Raw genomic sequence first — 15016 nt, 5'->3', positions numbered from 1 at the left:
GCTCAAATTTTTGATTTTTTGATCTCCATTCTCTTTCAGAGACATAGGTTCTTTAATGTCCAAATTTGAAAATAATGTCTCAGCCAGCCAACCTTCCAAGTCTTTTTTCTCCTGTTTACATGCAGGATTATGGTTCTCCTTTGCTGCTTTCAGAATCTTGTTGAGATTATGTTTATGTTCCAATAAGAAATCCTGATATTCTTTTTAAATTAGCTCTTACAGCTTTCTATGCTGTTTCTGTTTTACATCTTTTTATTCAGTGCAAGCTTTGTCCAATTCCTTCCAAGCAAGGGACACAGTTTCTTGTTTTAAAATTTCATTTTAGTCCCCAGAACTTTAATCCAGCCCTGTAACTCCACAATAAAGGCATTAATTTCAGCCAAAACATTTTGGGTTAAAGCACTGTCTCTCTGTTTATTCAAAATGCCTTGAGCACTGCTGCTGTATTCTGTTTTGGCACCTGTGGCTTAGGATGTACAGGCAAGTTCAGTTGAGACAGATACAATCCATTTGCAGCTGCTTTTTCTTCAGTCTGAGATCTCAAGTGTTCATTAATCTCAGAAGTCTGAGCTTCTGATTCTTTGGACCATCTTTAGTCCAAACCATGGGTGGAATTTTAGAGAGGCTATGAGGGTCTCAGCCACTAGCCAGACAGCTGGCAACAGGCCCACGCTGCCTCCTCTGGGAAAGCCTGCCATATTACATGACAATCAGGCAGTTGAGAGGTCATCGGCGGTCCTTCCAGAGAGTCAGGATTTTGGGGGGGAGGGCGGGGTGGAGTCCTGCCTGCCGAAAGCTGCCGGCCAATCAGAGGCAAGTAGTTCTATTGAACAGCAGCGACATCGGGAAGGCGGTGGCTGCTGCTGGAATGACACCCACCTGAGGCCCAAGATCGTGGAGCGACCCAGGCCGGAAATAAGTGACAGTGGGAGGACTTTTGTGGAGTACGGGTCTGGGAGGAAGATGGTGTAGGGAGGTCGGCAGCAAGGGCAGGCTGTGGTTCTCACTGGGCCTCCCATTTCTCCATCAGGCACTGAGTGCCTTTGAATGAGGGACCCCCTGGGAGACCACAAGCAACCTTCACAGGTTTGCATGTCCTGCTCCCTGTGAGGTAACAGGCCTGCCCACCACTGGGTCTAACACCAGAGTCGGTGAGAAGAGGTCCTTAATTGGGTATTAATTGTCCCTTAAGGGCCTCAAATGACATCAAAATGGGAAGTGGCCTTCCTGCCATAGACTTAATTGAGTTGGAGACCCAGATGGGTCCCCACCTGCCACTATCTCACCTAATTAAATGCTGTCCCTGCCACAAAACACACTACAGGGTGAGCACATAATACTGCCCAGTATTTTCTACAGTAGAATACAGTAGGGTTACAAGTAGCCTCGAATTTGACTGGTCCATTGTCAATTTCAATGCCCTTGCCTTTAATCCCTGAAGATGGCAACACTCTACCTTCCACGCGGTCATTTATGAGTACAAAATCGACATTAACAATGGGCAATTTAGACACCACTCCAACAGCAACAGACCCATTGACTAAAACACAGTTTTCCACAGTCCCTCAAATTTCTAAACGTTTGTCTATTAACCCCTGGGACTAGCTCATATGCATTAGGCACAGTAGTCTTAATGGTATCATGATCTGCAGACTGTTCATCCAAAAGAGTCAATTAAGCCTCCAAGCTTTTATTACCAAAACACTGGAATAAAATCGCCCAAATTTCTTTTGACTTTTTAATTTTATAGCTATTTTCTCAAATGAGACAAAATATCCTCAGTGACTTTAGGCACTAATCGAATACGCCTTGACAAATCAAAACTAGGAGTTAAGTTTGACCCCTTGTCAAATCTGTCTGCTACTCCCTGTTCACATAATCGAAGCCTTTCCCTGCCCAGCTCAAATTTACTGGCTTCCCTATCCCTTTACAACCTATGGCTTCCCCCTTCTCCTGCACTTTGAAATTCAAGCTCAAGTTTTAACATTTTTCTTTCTTTTCTTTCCTTTGACCTTTCTTTTTCTTGTTCTTCCCTTTCCAGTTAATGTTTCTTCAATTCTTTTTCGAATTCAAGTTGCTTCATTAACTCAACCTGTGTTGTATCTGGGTTAGTCTTTTCTTCCTCAAATTTAAATGTTGAACTAATACCTCAAATATTTCCACTTTTGTAGTATCTATTTTTAACTCTATTTCTAACTTTTATGCTACTACCTTTAACTTATCTTTTCTTAACTTGCAAGGCAGTCAAAGCCAAATCCTCTCTTTCGAGGAAAGCTACAGCAATAGACATAGCCATTTTTAACTTTTCAATAAATATAGAAAAAGTCACTGTGAAATTTTGTTCACTTAAACTCTAGCCAAACCCACTGTATCCATCTCAGACCTGTGGATTTGAAATCCAGTAAAAAGCCCCCAGTTTTGCTAACAATCCCCATGGAGACTGATAACTTTAAAAAGAAATTTGAACTTGCAGTTAGCAGCTGAAAGAATGACGTCAAGTTTTGAAATTTTAAGACATTTACTGTAACAAATGACTAAAACACTGAAAATTAAACACTGGGCAGAATTTTTACCTCCCGCCAACCCAATATCAATGCACAGTTGCACGATATTTCAGTTGGCGGGCGCGTGCCAGATTCGGCAGCACACCCGCCGACAATTAAAAGGCCTATTAAGGCCATTGACAAGGTCATTGAAACAAATTTTTCGCTGCCCATCCAACCTTACTGTTGGCGGGCAGGCGAAAAGGCCAAGTGGCCTTTGCATTTTTTTTGGAAACCTCACCCATGGCAAGATGAGGTTTCCAACATCAAATAAAAATAAAATAAAACTTTTAAAATTTCATTTATAACATGTCATTACTCATGTGACAGAGTCACAAGGGGGGACATGTTTTATAACATTTTTAAAATCTTTATCTCTAATTTTTAAAACTGTTCATCTCCCTGAGGCAGCTCTGTGCCCCAGGGAGATTTTCAAGCACGCACTCGCACGCATGCGTGAAGTCCACGCTTGCCCTCCTCCCTCAGTCACACAGGCATTCTGAGTGCTGCCGCTTGTGTTTCAAACTGGGCAGGCCTTAATTGGCCCACCAGCGAGAAATCTCTGTCCGGCCCCAATCGCAAGTGGCGGTCGCCTTCCTGACCATCCCTGCCCGCCCCTGCCAAGCCTGTCTGACAAGGGCAAAATTCTGCCTACTAACTTTGTAGGCAACTTCTACTTTAAATCACATTATGGAATATTAATGTTGCTATCCTGTCACAATGAAGTACATGCACTAGTTGTAAGTGAGACCACCTGTTAATAATTGGGGAAAGGTTAGGGCATTATTCTTAAGTTTACATATCGAACCGGCTTTCACCTGTTTGTGGGGAGGAAAAAGGGTGCCTGTGTTCTCTGGGTTATGTGAATAAACCTATGTTAGGGAAAGACTGACTCCAGCTTCCTCCTTTTGTTCAGTGACTAAGCAGTGATTTACAGCTCAGAATGCCGCCCTTCTCACTCTTAGCCCACCCAAAAAACACACTTCACGGGTATACTTTACACTGTCCTTTATGTAGACATTTAATTTTTCCAGAATCAATCCAAAGTGATTCTTAGCTCCTGAGGGTTTATTTCTGTTCTTTTCTTTTCTCAGTCTGGTAACTTGAAATCTTAAAACTGCCTTTCATTGTGAGGTTTTCTCTTCCAGTAGGCTCTCCCTCTAACCCAAGCTAGGCAGCTCTTCCAGCCTTGTTTTAACTCCCTGTGAATTTGGTCTTTTCAATATGAACTTGAGTGTCCACCCGCATTCATGCATAGCAAATTCTAGAGACTGTTTTGGTCTCTGGCTGCTCCCTCCCAGATCCAGGCAGACTCAAAATCCTGACTGTGATATCCAGTGATATTCTAGGAAAGCTTTAACCCGATCTCTACAATGGCTTCCTCTACATTCTTCCCTGTGGCAATGTGAATCACATGGGCCTTGTATCTAGATAGAAATGCTAATTATCTATCCTTGAGAGCCTAACTCGCTTCATCTTGGAACTATGTGGGCAATTTAAAACACTATTGTTTAAAACCCACGATTCTCAATACTTTTCTGGGACTTGGAGACTTGCATTCTCCACTGTTAACATACAAATTGCTGCAATTGTCTCCAAGCATAAAAACCTTGCACCTTCCTCCCAATAAAACAATTTAAGCCTTCCTTTGATATCTAACAATAAAACCACCCAGGCAGACTTCAGGACAGGCCACATGATTCTATTCATTTTACTTTAAGTTAAATACACAGTTCCAAAACTTAACAATTTTATGAACCTCATAATTGTAACAATTTACCTTTAAAGTAATACACGTTTAAGGGAATGGGTATAAAATTGAACAAAGGTAGATTAAAAGCATTTAACTTGAAAAACAAAATAAGGAAATGCAGCGAATACTCACTCTAATACATTCCAAATGGAATTTGGAAAAAGTATCAGGTTTAGGTTAAGATCATACCCCCAAGCAATGTTGACAGAGATTTGGAGAGGCCAAGTGAATGAGCAAAACTTCATATGGTGAAGCAGAGAAGCGAAACTCTGGAAAGTCAAATCAAAATAGAGGCTGATGCTTCTGAGGAGTAGGTCTTTGGAAGAAAATGCCTTGGAGAAATTTAGACCTACATATTGGAATAAGAATATAGACTTAATTTACAACTTTTTCAGGTGTTTGTTATGTTTGAGTATGAAGTGCAAAATTAGAACGGTTGTGTTACCTGTTAATTAGACTCTCATTCTTGCATGCTGCTGTTGAATTATTCTTGCTTTGTGAGATTGAAAGTAGTTCCATATAAGCCAGCCATTTTAAGAAATTTGCGTAGAATTAATTAAACATGCCAGAAGTGATGTGACATGGGTCATACAGTGCCTGAAATCTGACGGACGGAAAAGGAACAAGGCAGCTCAATGGAAGCCGATTCTTCTCCAGAAAATATATTCTGCCATGGTAACTGCTTCTAGCGTCTGCTGATCCAGTGCTATCCTGACATCATACAGCTTTATTGGCAGATGTGATACCTGTTACCCAAATTTGGACCACACTGGTCCAATGTAGAAAGTTGCATTTCACTCAACAAGAATCAGGAGTTCAGCTAAAAGAGGGGCCCAGCACCAGTATTACTCAAAGGGCCAGGCACCCAATTTGCAGATATGTTGAATTTTAAGAACTTCTGCTACTGTAAAATGCCTGGAAGTATTGCGAAATGTTATTGAAAATGTGGTGAGTTCCTGTATTTGGCAGGTAGTATTGCTGCATCCCCAAGGGGAGTGCAGAGGATTAGGTGACCTGTCGACACAAAGGCTGCAACGGATATGGGGGCAGCAGTTACAGTGCCCCTTAGGTCTGCAGCATGTCAGGGAGATGGAGCAACAGTCACTGCAGAGAATTTGCATGCTGATCATGAATTGCAATCACCTCATGTCTGATTAACGATGCTGTCTAATTTTTAGCCCAAAATGTGATATTTATCATTTTTATAATATCAGCTGATCTATGGCATTACTCAAGTAAGTCAGGTGATATACTATTTTATAAAAATGCTAGAATGTTTTAACATCTAGTTGTTAAGTAAACAAAACCTCAGGTCATTCAGCACTTAATTGATATTAAATTAGAAAAGACATTTGAATTTTAGGCTCCAGCTCAGAAGCAAATAGCATTTTAAGGCAGCACCTATACTGGAGCTAGTGAACTCAGACTGGAAGCTGCCTTATTGGTTTCTGCCAGTCCTGTTTACTTTGCCTGGCTGCTGTCAAGCTGGAATTCTTAACTGTGCTATCCACAGAAAGCCCTGTGCATGCATGAAAGACACGGAGCTCTCTCCTCAAGCATGTTGATCTCTTTTAAACAGGTAATAATTTGAATGCCTAGAAAGCATTCTTTAGGTTGAGATCAGGTAGGTTCAAGACATGTTCAACATTTTGCAAGTTCAAGACATGTTCAACATCTTGCAAATCAAGTCTAACAATGCATCAAATTTGCACTCCATGTGTTATCAAACCTAAGTAATCCACAGAGTGTTAGTCCGCTTCAATTTTGAGTCAGATCGGACATGGATTCAAGATTTACTCTACAAACTTAGTTTTGAAGTAGATATCTCATATGGGGATTCACCATTTCAACTTGGGATTTTGAAAAATAGAATAAAAACAGAAAAATATTCTCACATCCCAATTGTTTCTGGTGCTATGTCGATGGAAACCAGGCAGGATGTTAATTGGGGTGCTAATTCATGACTACCCATTTTGTGCTATTGTCCAGGATCAGTTCACCCTGAATGGCTTCCCACTTTGACAGTTGCAGTTGGTTATAAGGTACAGAAGGAATTTGTAAAACCTAAATGCCCCATCATCAATATTGTCCTCTGCACTACCTCAACAACCACATATAATCATCCTTTGCTAAGTTACCTTATTCTGAATTATCTGTGGATAAAAATAATAATCACACGTTTAATGTTTCTTGCCCTAGGGCTTTCCTTTGATTATAGTGTAATCATTTTTAGATAGCAATCTTCTTTTATTAACGGCCCTCACGAGGAAGGGGGCAGTCTGCTCCTTCACAGTCAGTCTATTTGGAAACTTTTCATATAGGTCTGTAAACTTATTCCTCATTTGTTTCATGTCCTCTAGGCGGTATAGGTGGAATTTACTCTTGCTGCCATCTCCTACCAAACTTGCTGTATTACTCTCCTGAGGAGAAGGTGACCTGAGGTGTCAAGTAGAGCAGCCTTTCTTTTGTTCACTTCTGGGAGCACCACTTCTATTATGGCATCAGTAAAGAACAAGTTGTTCTTCTGGTGTGCCATTCCATCACCTTGCACAGAATAATGAATAGGGTGCATCCTGGTGGGAACAGCCATGTAAAGCATCCAGGTGGATAGTAAAATGTACTGAAAAACCTGCCATATGTTTTTATTTCAGTCATTTCAGATTAATTTACATTTTTCCAAAAAACATTGGCCCTGAAGATCTGCCTGAGCATGATCCCAACTGAAATGCTGGGATTGCACTTTCCATGGTATTCTGCTGTTGACTTCACCGAAATTCACAGATTTAGGCAGTGGAATATCCACAACCAAGCTTTCATAGATGTGGGAATACACGTATGCTGCCCCAAACCTGTGTCTCCCAAAGATCCATCCTTGCCCCTTCCTGTTTCTCATGTATTTGCTGCTCTTCTGCAAAATCAGCCGTAAGCACACTTATAGTTTTTACATATATGCTAGTAACCCCAAGCTCTACCTTACCACTATCTCTCTGGACTCCTCCATTGTGGCTAAATTATCAGACTGCTTATCCAACATCCAGTACTGGATAAGCAGAAATTTGCTCCCATTAATTATTGGGAAGACTGAAGCCATTTTTTCCCATCCCTGCCACAACTCTGTTCTCTAGCTACCAGCCCCATCACTCTCCCTAGCTTTCTGTTTTCTGAGATTAAACCTGTCTGTTTGCAGCCTTTGTGTCACATTTGACCCCAACATGAGCTTCTGACCTCATACTCACGCCATCGCTAAGACTACCTATTTCCACCTTTGTAACATTCTGACTTCACCCTTGCCTCACTTATCAGCTGCTGAAACCCTCACTCATGGCTTTGTTAATTCTAGACTTGACTATTCAAGCACACTTCTGGCTGGTCTCCAACATTCTATGCTCCATAAACTTGAAGTCATTCAAAACCCTGCACCCTTGTGCTTGCTGACCTACATTGGCTCCCAGTCAAGCAATATTTTGATTTTAAAATTATGATTCTTGTTTTCAAATCCCCCCATAGTTTTGCACCTCCCTAACTCTGTAATCTCCAGTTCCACAACCCTCCAGGATATCTGCAATCATTTGATTTTGGCCTCTTGAGTATCCCAATTTTTTTTGTTCCACAATAGATGAGCATGCTTTCAGTTGCCTAGGCCATAAACTCAGAAAACCCCATTTAAACCTCTCTGCTTCACCACATCACTTTCCCGTTTTAAAACATTCCTTGTAGAATCGTAGAATGGTTACAGCACCGAAGGAGACCATTCGGCCCCTTGTGCCTGTGCCAGCTCTCTGTACGAGCAACTCATGCACCGAGTTCCACACCCCACCTTTTCCCTGTAGCCCTGCAAAATTCTTCTTTTCAGGTAATTATTTAATTCCCCTTTGAAAGGCAAGATTGAATTTGGCTCCATCGCACTCTCAGGCAGTGCATTCCAGATCCTAGTTACTCGCTGTATAAGAAAGATATTCCTCATGTTGCCGTTGCTTCTTTTGTTACTCGCTTTAAATCTGAGTCCTCTGGTTCTTGATCCTTTTGCCAACGGGAATAGCTTCTTCTATCTACTCTGTCCAGACCCCTCTATGAAGCCTCTTAACCTTCCCTTCTTCAAGGAGAACAACCCCAGCCTTACTAGTCTACCCACTTCCTCATCCTTGGAAACATTCTTGTGAATCTTTTCTGCAGTCCCTCTAATGCCTTCACATCCTTCCTAAAGCCTGGTGCTCAGAACTAGACACAATCCTCTAATTGAGACCGAACCAGTGTTTTATACAAATTCTTCATAATTTTCTTGCTTTTGTACTCTATGCACCTGTTTGTAAAGCCCATTTAAAAAAAAATAAAACCCACCTCTATGCCCAAGCTTTTGGTCATCTAACCTGATATCTCCTTATGTGGTTTGGTGTCATATTTTGTTTTAAAAAGCTCCTGTGAAGCACCTTGGGTAGTTTATTATGTTAAGAGTGCTATATAAGTTGTTGTTGTTTAGACCCAGCTTTTATCTGCCAAGATTGGATCAGCACTAATTCTGAGTTTTCTGAATGAATCACCAGCAATCTCTACCAACCAGTCAAATAAACACTGCAATTCTGTTTATAAAACTAAAATAAAAGCATTTTTAAAGAGTTGTATTTTTTGTTTCCAAGGCATGATTTAATACATGAACTTAGAGTACATAATGTAGAGGAAGGGCTAAATTGACTGTGTGTTTATTTAACTGAGAATAGTGATAACTGCTCGCCTTCATTGATTTCCCCTGGAGATGACATTTAGGGAACCAGGTCAGGATTTAATGATATCATTTAAACTGGAATTTCTCTCAAATCTCTTTTCCACTTCTCTTTTTTTTGAACCCCTCAGGCGATCAACAATTACCAGTACTCTCTATGCAAAAAGAACATTTTCTTGCAAACAGGGCCCTCTCTATTAACAAGCTCTAGCTTAGATAAGTTGATCAACATCCTGGGCCTGACCAAAATCCTTTCCCTTCATCAAAATAACTCTGATAGACTAAATGTTCCATCATTCTAAGCTGCTATCACTGCCAGCTAACATCTTGGTCTCCGATTAATCCACAACCTTCTTGACTTTTCGACTCCACCTCTTCTTTAAAGCTCTAATTATCAGCTATCTCACCACATGGTGATTTCACTGTTGAAACCGTCTCCCTATTTTTGTTTTGCTTGTCCTTTACATTGAGTGATCCTCCTCCTTGATGTTTCATTCTTCATTTTAAATTTCCCTCAAAATCTCTTATCGAACTGCGGTGCCTTCCTATTTAAACTGCATCAAACCCACACCCCAATCCTATGCCTGTCATTGACCTTGCCATCTGCATTGAAAAGGTAATTTCTGTTCACTTCTTCATCTCTGTCAACATCTTCATGTAGGTTGTTTTTCTTAGAGTCAAGCATAAAGTGCAAGTGACATCTTTGCTACTACTATCAAAATACATACACCTAAATTATAGTATTACATTCTGGTCTTGCAGCATAATGCAAGTTATCACTTTGAATCTTGTGCACCTGCTTAGTTCGGCCCCCTAAGTACCAAGGACTTTACCGGGATAATTCATCTTAACTCAATAACACCTCAAAATAACTGGTAGCATTGAGTTTAACTGTGGTGGAAGAAACTACCTGAGCCATCTACCAAGTTGCTCCTGCTATTGGTAACATCACCAAACAAAGCTTGCAGAGTACATCCTTCCTGTTTATGAAAAATTGTCTCACTGTCTTTAGGATCCCTTGTATCAGTGGGGAATGAGCAGATAACTAATCATATTATGCAAAGAATTTTTGTTCAGAACCATGTATCTTAGGACAGTAGAGAATATCAGCACTGGGGACTTGTGAGCCTAGAAATCTTTGTGCTATTATAAAGACATTGAGTGGACCCTTGCTGCATTTGTAACCATCTGTTGATTGCACTTTTGACTTTACCAGATAGATTCCTCGCCTGATTTTACTTTCTTGCCTGAATAGGTTATACTGGTTCATTGACAGAGCGTGACAGGAAGTATACAGCCCATAACTTTTGTTCTCACGTCATTTTTAAAATAAAAGCCCTACAAATAAACACCTACAGCTGTGAAGCTGCTTAACTGTGTAAGCAGGAGTAATACTACTCGATCTGCCTGTGTAAGTTTGATTGCTCTGCTCATTTTGTGACAGTAGATCTTAGGATCAACCCAGATTCACTTAAAAGTATTTAATTCAAGAGTACTGATGGGAGTAAACTGAGAAGAGTGATTAGAAGAACCATTAAAAAGTACTGCTCCCAATGCAGTCTCCTCTAAATCTCCTCAAATGCAGACTGGATGACCACTTAGCGGAACACCTTCGGTCTGTCCGCAAGCATTACCCAGATCTTCCTGTCGCTTGCCATTTCAACACACCATCCTGTTCTCATGCCCACATGTCTGTCCTTGACCTGCTGCAATGTTCCAGTGAAGCCCAGTGCAAACTGGAGGAACAGAACCTCATCTTCCGATTAGGCATTTTATAGCCTTCCGGACTTAACATTGAACTCAACAACTTCAGACCATGAACTCTCTCATCTATCTTCATCCTTTTTTTAATCCCTCCCTTTTTAAAATTAATTTTTAGTTTTTATCCACTTATTTTCATTTTTATTCATTTATTCATTGTTTTATCCCCTTTTTAAAATCCCTTTTTCATCCTTTATCCCCAACCACCGCCCCTCCCCCTACCACACCCCCAAAAGGGCCATCTGTTACTTGTTCCATGTTGTTCTTTCACAGAGTACTTACGTTTGTTCTGCTGTTAACACATTCTGCTCTCTTACCTTTATGCCACTATCAGTACCTCCTTTAGCACTAACCACTACCATTGTTTTTTTGTCCATGACATCTTTGTCAATCTCTCCTTAGCCCCCACCTATCGCTGACCTTTTCTTCACCTGCTCCACCCCTTTAAAAACAGTATTAATTTAATCACATTTCTATTTCTCTTTAACTCTGAAGAAGGGTCATACAGACTCGAAATGTTAACTCTGTTTCTCTCTCCACAGATGCTGTCAGACCTACTGAGGTTTTCCAGCATTTTCTGTTTGCATTTCAGATTTCCAGCATTCACAGTATTTTGCTTTTACATTAAAAAGTATTGTTTGCTTTTGGAAAATTATTAAAAGGATCAAAGAATTAAATGAAATCAAAGATTGAGTACATAGTGAAGAGTTAATAAATATCATATCAAGTCCACTTGTACAATAGATGCAATGTACATGTCCTTCACTGATGAATCATTTAACATTAATGTCCTTGGGTGACATGCTTGTTTTGTTACCACAGTTAGAACATGTTTGATATTAAGCAGATGCATTTTTCTAAAAGATTTTTTTGTCAGAATGAAAGGAATATATGTTTGAAGTAGAGACTATCATATTCCATTGAGCTATAATTGATTTCTTTTCACAACATGAAATGTTCCGTGGTTCATGAGTAAAGCAATAATTCAATTGGCCAGAATATAAGGCCTAAATGCATAGTTAGAAGCCACTTTCTGGAATGTCCACAGAGGTTCGCCACCATGAGATCAACAAAACTCCTTGGAGAAATAGCATAAATGGCTAAAAGTAACATTTATGCCATTTTATCTGGGGTTTCCTCCAATCTCTCACTGAATTTACATCAGGAGACTGGAAGATCCTCATGGGAATTCACAGGTGGGGGAAATTCAGAAAAAGCTGACTTAATCTTAAAATTATGTCTTTGAGGAGTGAAATCAGGAAGCACTTTTTCACAAATAGGGAAATGGAAATGTGGACTTCTATCCTCTCTCCCCCACAAAAGGCTGTGGATGCTAAGTTGATTGAAATTTTCAAGACTGTGATTGACAGATTTTTATCAGATGTTAGTACCAAGTAACATAGTTTGATGGTGGATAAGTGGATTTCAGGTAACGATTGGCCATGATCTAACTGAATGTTAGAACAAACTTGATGTGCTGCATGGGCAACTCTTCTTCCTATGTATGCATGGACAAAGATTGAGAAAAAAACTACCAAAAATGATGAATAAATTCCATTCCATTCCATTCGTGCTCTGCCTGAAGGCTTGGCTTGTTCGTGGCTTACTACCTGCTGATGCTTCATCCTGAGCCTCTTTCCTTGACACTTTTTGTCAGTGGTAGTTTGCTGTTGCTTTCCACTCTTTGGAGCAGGGCAAGGAGGAAAATCCAAGTCTACCTCAGCTAGAATGGGAATTGAACCCATGCTGTTGGCATTAATCTGAACCAAATGCTAGCCAGATGTGAGAATCTACCTCCGGGGAGAGAGTTGGAGAGGAGCAGACCTGTGGGAGAAACACAGACTGGGGTAATTAAAGTCCAAGGACCAAAGCACTTATCTTCAGGGAAAGAGGCGGAAAAGTCCAGGGGTAGACCTGTTTGAAAACAAAGTAAACATTGACATTGCAGGAAAGTTGTAAGTTGATTGGCTGGTGAGTATTACTGCTTGGGGACTGAATCTAAACAACTGGGAGTTTACCAAACATTTTTAAAAAACTATTAATGACAAGTAACAAGTGAGTATCTGGTGAGTCTTATCTTCTATTTATAAGTAAGATTTATTACAATTGCTAAGGTGTGTTATGTATTTATAAGGTTTATCAGTAATAGTAAGATTTATTAACATTGGTAAATCTTTTTATTATTGGTAACATTTATTATGCTAAGTAAGGTTTATTAGTAGTAACAAGGTTATTAATTAATAAATAGAGGAATTGCAGGGCTGCTCCAACCTAGAGAATATACATCCTGTGCTATATGGGAACTCCAGGACGTGTACCGTGTCCTGGACAATTATTTGTGTAGAAAGTGCTGTCAGTTGCAGCAGCTTGAGCTTTAAGTTTCAGAACTTGAGCAGCAGTTGGTGTCACTGTGGTGTGTCTGTGAGGTTGAGAGCTTTGTGGATAGCACATTTATAGATGTGCTTGCCCTGCAACTTAAGAGTATGCAGGCAGAAACGGAATGGGTGACCACCAGACAGTCAAATAGCAACAGGCATGTAGTACAGGACTCCCCTGAGTGCATCCCAGTCTCTAACCAGTATTCAGCTCTGAATACTGATAAGAGTAATGGTTCATGTGTGGAGTGCATCCAGAGCCAAGTCCATGGTACTATGGGCAACTCAGCTGTACAAGGGGTATGAGGAAGACTGTAGAGCAATAATGATAGGCGATTCGATAGTTAGGGGAATAGATAGGCATTTCTGTGAATCCAGGCTGGTGTGTTGCCTCCTTGGTGCCAGGGTCAAGGATGGCACTGAGCAACAACATAGGCAGAGAGCGGGATGTGGTTCTGCGATCAGAATTTATGGAGCTAAATTAGGAAATTAGCCAGCAGGATGTCAAAAGTAGTAAAAGCACAAAACTGCAGATGCTGAAAACCTAAAACAAAAACAGAAAATGCTGGAAAAGCTCAGTAGGTCTAGCAGCAGTTGTGGAGAGTTCTCCACAGTTACTGCTAGACCTGCTGAGTTTATCCAACATTTTCTGTCAAAAGTAAGAATCTTTGGATTATCCCCAGCACCACACGCAAGTTAGTACAGTAATAGGAGGATAAAGCAATTGAATGTGTGGCTGGAAAGATGGTGCAGGAGGGAGGGCTTTAGATTCTTTGGGAATTGGGCCCAGCTCTGGGGGAAATGGGAAGTTTACAGGCAAAATGGGTTGCTCCTAAATAGAGCTGGGACTGAGTTTCTTGCAGGTGTTTTGCAAATGTTACTGGGGAGATCCTATGTAACTGTAACCATGGTAAACTATTTCTCTTCATTTTTTTTTTTGGCCTGTCTTCAGCCTTTGACATAATTGAGCACCATCCTCCTTCAACACCTCTCCTCCATTGTCCAGCTGGGTGACATTGCACTTGCCTTGTTCCATTTTACCTTTAGAGTCGTAGCCAGAGAACCATTTTAAAAAATTTATTCACGGGATGTGGGCTTCGCTGGCTGGGCCAGCATTTATTGCCCATCCCTAGTTGCCCTTGAGAAGGTGGTAGTGAGCTGCCTTCTTGAACCGTTGCAGTCCATGTGGTGTAGGTACACCCACAATGCTGTTAGGAAGGGAGTTTCAGGATTTTGACCCAGTGACAGTGAAGGAACGGCGATATATTTCCAAGTTAGGATGGTGAGTGATTTGGAGGGGAACTTCCAGGTGGTGGTATTCCCATCTACCTGCTGCCCTTGACCTTCTAGATGGTCATGGTCGTGGGTTTGGAAGGTGCTGTCTCAGGAGTCTTGGTGAATCCCTGCAGTGCATCTTGTGGATGGTACACACTGCTGCTACTGTGTGTTGGTGGCGGAGGGAATGAATGCTTGTGGATGTGGTGCCAATCAAGTGAGCTGCTTTGTCTTGGATGCTTCTTGAGTGTTGTGGGAGTTGCACTCACCCAGGCAATTAGGGAGTATTCCATCACGCTCCTGACTTATACTTTGTAGATGATAGACAGGCTTTGGGGAGTCAGGAGGTGAGTTACTCATCACACAATTCCTAGTCTCTAACCTGCTCTTGTAGCTGTAGTATTTATATGGCTAATCCAGTTCAGTTTCTGGTCAATGGTAACCCCCAGGATGTTGCTTGTGGGGGATTCAGTGATGGTAATGCCATTGAACATCAAGGGACGATAGTTGGATTCTCTCTTGTTGGAAATGTTCATTGCCTTACACTTGTCAATGGCCTCTCTCCTGATACTGGAACTATTGCCTCTGGAGT

General features: G+C 41.0%; 1 protein-coding gene across 9 annotated transcripts in view; it reads left to right on the top strand.

Annotated features, from left to right (window-relative positions):
- erc1b (ELKS/RAB6-interacting/CAST family member 1b) overlaps positions 1 to 15016 on the top strand; it is a 1202158-nt gene that overhangs the window by 850841 nt on the left and 336301 nt on the right. The gene's annotated exons all lie outside the window — the stretch shown is intronic.

Source organism: Carcharodon carcharias, chromosome 21 (assembly GCF_017639515.1).
Source record: "Carcharodon carcharias isolate sCarCar2 chromosome 21, sCarCar2.pri, whole genome shotgun sequence".
NCBI lineage: Eukaryota > Metazoa > Chordata > Chondrichthyes > Lamniformes > Lamnidae > Carcharodon > Carcharodon carcharias.
The sequence above is the reverse complement of the archived record's forward strand: the minus strand, read 5'-3'. Positions and strand labels throughout refer to the sequence as shown.